Here is a 6085-nt window from a genome sequence, read left to right as displayed (position 1 = left end):
AGATGGGCCGCGGGGGCCGACTCCGGGCTCCCCGGGCCGCGCGGCGGCGGGCGGCGGTACAGGGACACGTGGCGCGACGGGAGAGGCTGGGAGCGGCGGCGGGATTTGTCCGGCGTCGCCCGGACGTGTCCGGCGGCGGGATTTGTCCGGCGTCGCCCGGACGTGTCCGGCGGTGCGGAGGGAAAAATTTAGGGTTAGAGGAAGGGGAAGATCCACGAATTTTGGGAGGGGACTTTAAATAGAGGTAGAGGAAGCTAGGAGAGTCCAAATGAGGTGCGGTTTTCGGCCACGCGATCGTGATCGAACGCTCTAGATGATGGAGCAGGTTTAGGTGGGTTTTGGGCCAAATTGGAGGGGTGTTGGGCTGCAACACACACGAGGCCTTTTCGGTCCCTCGGTTAACCGTTGGAGTATCAAACGAAGTCCAAATGGCACGAAACTTGACAGGCGGTCTACCGGTAGTAAAACAAGGACGCTTGGCAAGTCTCGGTCCCATCCGGAAATGTTTAATCCCCACACACGAAAGAAAGGTAGAAAAGACCACCAGAGGAGAATGAAGCGCCGGAATGCAAAACGGACAACGCGGAAAATGCTCGGATGCATGAGATGAACACGTATGCAAATGCGATGCACATGATGACATGATATGATATGCATGACAACGATAACAACACATGGAGACAAATACCCGAACCCAAGAAAATAAAATAACTTAACACCGAAAACGGCAAGAGTTGGAGTACAAATTGGGAAAGTTACATCTGGGGTGTTACACTTGTTGAAGGAGGTAGCTAGGTCTGCTCACCGACCGCGTACGCAACGTGCAGGAGTTCCCGGGGAGATGGCCCATGACCCCTGGGGGCATAGGTATAGTCCGGTGTGCTGGCCTCTCTATTAAGCCTAGGTCGGGTTGCGGCGTATTGTTTGGCCGAGGCCGGGCATGACCCAGGAAAGTGTGTCCGGCCGGAGTTAATCAAGCGTGGTGGGTAAGTTGGTGCACCCCTGCAGGGAAGAAAACATCTATCGATAGCCTGTCCTACGGTAACAGACACTTGGAGTTGTATCCCGATCGATACAACTAGAACTGGATACTTGAGGTGAGACATGGTGAAAGCACAAGTGCTCCCTAGGTGGTTTTGATAATTGATGACAACATATCTCTTGTTGGACTAACATTTCTATCTAGCATGTTTCAGATAAGTTCAACAATGGAGTGGCATGGACTAAAGGTTGTGGGAACTCCTTCAAGATGCTAAGGACAAAGGATTGGCTAAAGCTTCAAGCTCAAGACTCTTCATTTTACATTTTAGTGATCCAAGATCATATTGAGTCTTTAGGAAAAGCCAATACTATCAAGGAGGGATGAGGTGTTGCTTAATGAGCCTCTTGCTTCATGTGCTTAGTGATATGCTCCAAAAACCCTCAACTACTTTCCCATATCCACATATGACCTAAACCCTAAGCCAAACTCGGTCCTACCGATTCTTTCTATCTGGCGCCATCGAGTTTCACTTGTCATAAGCCACTGCCAAACCCTAGCAATTCGGTTCTACCAATAGGGATCTCGGTCTCACCGAGATGGGATTGCAAACTCTCTGTTTCCCTTTCGTAACTTTTCGGTCTCACCGAAAAAGCGGATCGGTCCCACCGAGATTGCAATGTAAATTCAGCGTTTCCTTTTTGTAACTTTTTGGTCTCACCGAAAGAGCAAATCGGTCCCACCGAGTTTGCCTGACCAACTCTCTGGTTAGCTTATTACCAAAATCGGTCCCACCGAGTTTGTGTAATCGGTCTCACCGAGATTAAGTTATGCCCAAACCCTAACCATATCGGTCCTACCGAGTTGCATGTCAGTCCCACCGAAAATCTCTAACGGTCACTAGTTTTACCTTTTCGGTCCGACCGAGTTTGTTGATTCGGTCCCACCGAGATTGGAAAACTGTGTGTAACGGTTGGATTTTGTGTGGAGGCTATATATACCCCTCCACCTCCTCTTCATTCGTGGAGAGAGCCATCAGAACACATACACAATTCCAACTCATATGTTCTGAGAGAGAACCACCTACTCATGTGTTGAGACCAAGATATTCCATTCCTACCATATGAATCTTGATCTCTAGCCTTCCCAAGTTGCTTTCCACTCAAATCTTCTTTCCTCCAGATCCAAATCCTATGAGAGAGAGTTGAGTATTGGGGAGACTATCATTTGAAGCACAAGAGCAAGGAGTTCATTACCTACACACCATTTGTTACTTCTTGGAGAGTGGTGTCTCCTAGATTGGCTAGGTGTTACTTGGGAGCCTCCGACAAGATTGTGGAGTTGAACCAAGGAGTTTGTAAGGGCAAGGAGATCGCCTACTTCGTGAAGATCTACCGCTAGTGAGGCAAGTCCTTCATGGGCGATGGCCATGGTGGGATAGACAAGGTTGCTTCTTCGTGGACCCTTTGTGGGTGGTTGCTTCTTCGTGGACCCTTCGTGGGTGGAGCCCTCCGTGGACTCGCGCAACGGTTACCCTTCGTGGGTGGAGCCCTCCGTGGACTCGCGCAACCATTACTCTTCGTGGGTTGAAGTCTCCATCAATGTGGATGTAGGATAGCACCACCTATCCGAACCACGGGAAAAACATCCGTGTCTCCAATTGCGTTTGAATTCTCCAAACCCTTCCCCTTACATTCTTGCAAGTTGCATGCTTTACATTCCGCTGCTCATATACTCTTTGCATGCTTGCTTGATATGTATTGTGTATGTTGAAATTGTGCCTAAAACTCAACTCAAACCAAAAAGGCCTAAAAATTGCAACTTTAGCACTAAGTGTCTAATCACCCCCCCTCTAGACACATCTACTTCTAGATCCTACACATGGTGATGACAATCCTTTGAGCTTACTGCCTTGCAGTTCCTACACATCTACCAATCTTACATTCTATCCCATTGATCTTGTTATTACAAGATGCCCTGAACTGCTCTCCTTTTCCGAAAATCCTTTGAGCTTACCGCCTTGCAGTTCCTTGTCATCTGAATACCCCTACGGATAACTTTGTGCATCTATCGAGTATCCGCTCACCCTCGGTTGATTCTTGTACTTCACAAAAGTCTTCATAATACCATCCGTTCTTGTGAAAATCCTCAACAGCCTATTGTTCTTGAATTTCCTGCTTGATGGCATTATGGTTAATACCATAAGTCTAGTAATCTTATTGTCAGCTTTTTTCATTATCATTTTGAGTCCGTTGATACAATATGTTGCTAATGCTCGCAACCCTCAACCAGGTCCTAGAATTCATCCTTCCTGCTCAGACGTCATTTTAACATGTGTTGAATCTCGATCAATCAAATCACCATCGATTGTACCCCTAAGGCTATTCTAACTATCCATCCCTAATCAGAGCATTGCTTCTGATCCCTTGTCATGGAACTCATAAATCCTTTGCAATTGAGCTTGAGTTAGTCAGTTGTTTCTATAATCTGATCTCCTTGCATTCTTTCTCCCTCTTGTTGAGTACTGATGCTCACATCAGATCCCTTGTGGACCAGCAAACCCCCTTTTTCGGATTTTATCCGACAACGTCCTGCATATTCAATAAGCGTGTGAGCCTTTCCTCGGATACATAATGCTTTTGGAAAATAGTATCCTCTGCTTTCTCAAGCATACTCTACTACCGAGCTTGTGTTATTTATTCTTGGAATTTATTATATAGGTTCCTAAGATGCCCGATGGGTTGAACCTATGCCTTCCCTAATCAGTGTGAACTCGAAAGTTATGCGGGTTATACTCTACTGGCTTTTCGTCAGATAAAATTTCAATACTACAACTTCATCAAGAGCGAGAAGTAAATGAAAAGTTATGCATTGTAGAAGTGGGAGTCGACCCTGAACCTTGTGTTCATGCCCACGGACACGGTGTGGGACTTATCATGAAAGTTTCTTGCAAGGATATTTAATCTGCTGAATATTCTCCCGGTACCGTAAATTGGATCCCTTGCAGTTATGGTCCCGACCATATTTCCTCCTTGATCCCATTTACTAGGTAAGTTACAATTACTTATCCTCTGCAAATCATTCCCCCGTCCAACCTCTACTCCGATTTTACTTCCGGCATTACACCTAGTACTTGATACTGGGAAGCTTTATACCCCATCCCATCATTCCTAGCCTGATCGGCTATATTTTTATCATCTCAACTTTTTTTAACTGTGCTACCTGATCCTTATGCCCGGAGAAACTTCCGATGATGAGCTAAGCTTACGTCGATCTTCTTCATCTTATCATTCACCTCGAACAACAAGCTTGATTTTGAGCTTGTGTCGTATCCGTGGTTCCAATAGCCTTTCACTCCAACCTTCGTGTTGCTTGATGACATCGCCTCTTGATGGCATCTTCATAGAGCCTCGTGACGAATGCGTCGTGATCAGCATCAACATTTTGACTTATGTTGAGATGACAATTGAATTCATGGTGAGAAAACCATCCTTGACCTTCGATGACTTGAGTTATCATCGACAACCCCCTTGTCTTCTTTCCAAGACATGTTTGATCATGTATTGGTTATACCTTGAGCTCCTTGCTATTCCTACAATTGTTCCTTGAGTATTTCTTGTGATCTTCAACTCCAACCCCTTCTTGGAACACCATGTTAATGCTACCTCGAAGCATGACAGAGGTACTCCGGATATCAACAAGAACATTGGGAGCACATTGTCGAATGTTTCTTGATCTACAATCCAAACACCGTTGTATGGGTAATGTCATGAATTTTCCTTCCCCTTACCGAAATGGTTTTATACTTCTATCCTGTCATGGATATCATGCTCTGCTTGTCCTTGGGAAGGATATACCCCTAAAATATGTGTTTAAACACATTTTCCTTTCCATTCTTCTGTTTAACCTTTCCGGTAAACTAACTTATCTCAGTAGAGATAATTTCCTGCTTAGGTAAGCACCTCGTTGTATCACTCTATCAGTAAGACCCTGTTACTATTGTTGATGACATTCCGGTAGCCACAGATGCATGAGAACTTTGCCTAATGGCCCGCCTTGTTCAACGAGCAGGAAAATGGTTCTCTTTGTCCCTCGCCCTTGGTACCGACGTTGTTGCCGACATAACTGACAGGATACACTCTGACCTGCCTTGCTATCATGACCGTGCAAGATGCCAACAACCTTCCTACTTTTAACCCACATGGTGGGCCCATAACCCACAGTTCCATAGGATCGAAACCTGACTCTCATGTCCCCCCTGTTTCTAAGGTTATTCCTCATGCTTGGCTTCGTATCATGTCACGAGCCACCTTCTGAGAGATGACCTATTCCCGATGCTCTGAACCCCCTTCTCACACTCTGTTCAGGTATCGATCGTTTGTCCATTCGCTTGAAACTGCCTATTGTACCTTCATATTTCGCTCTCGATGTTTTCTTAAGTTTCAACTCGAGAGACACTTTTGCCACATTCCCTGAATTGTTCACCAGATAATTAACGCTATAAGGGTTAGTTCTTTCGAAGTTACTCTTTACTTCCGCACTTAAATCTCAGGACGAGATTTCTTGTAGTGGAGGAGATTTGTAACACCCCCAGTGTCATGCTACAGTAATCACCTATTAATGGTGCCATGTCATTAGGTTACTGTTGCTAATCTTCACTTGATCCAAATCACCATTCAAATTCAAGTCCAATCTAAAGTCAAAAATTCTTTTTGTCAGACATGAAATCTAAACTGTTCATCTTGTGGCAAATAATCATTTGTTAATATTGGTGGTGGACCAACATTTTTGCAAGGTCATTAGTGACTAAAAGAAAAAATGCAAAAGCTGAAAAAAAGTTAAAACAAAAACAAAAGGAGAGAAAAGGGGCTACAGCCCCTGGCCTCCCCTTGGGCCTCGGCCCACCCGAGCCAACCGGCCCAACTCTGCTAGTCGGCCTAGCCGCCTCCCCTTAACCCCCCTCCCGACCCACTCCGAACCCTAGCCCTATCCTCTCGTCCACCCCACAACCCCCCACTCCCCCCTCTCTCCCGATCCCTTCTGGATCGGGGCACCCGAGCCCGTCGCCGTCATTCGACCCCGCGGCGCCACCGTCGCCGCCACCCG

This window comes from Triticum dicoccoides, chromosome 3A, assembly GCF_002162155.2.
Source record: "Triticum dicoccoides isolate Atlit2015 ecotype Zavitan chromosome 3A, WEW_v2.0, whole genome shotgun sequence".
Taxonomy (NCBI): Eukaryota; Viridiplantae; Streptophyta; class Magnoliopsida; order Poales; family Poaceae; genus Triticum; species Triticum dicoccoides.
The sequence above is the reverse complement of the archived record's forward strand: the minus strand, read 5'-3'. Positions refer to the sequence as shown.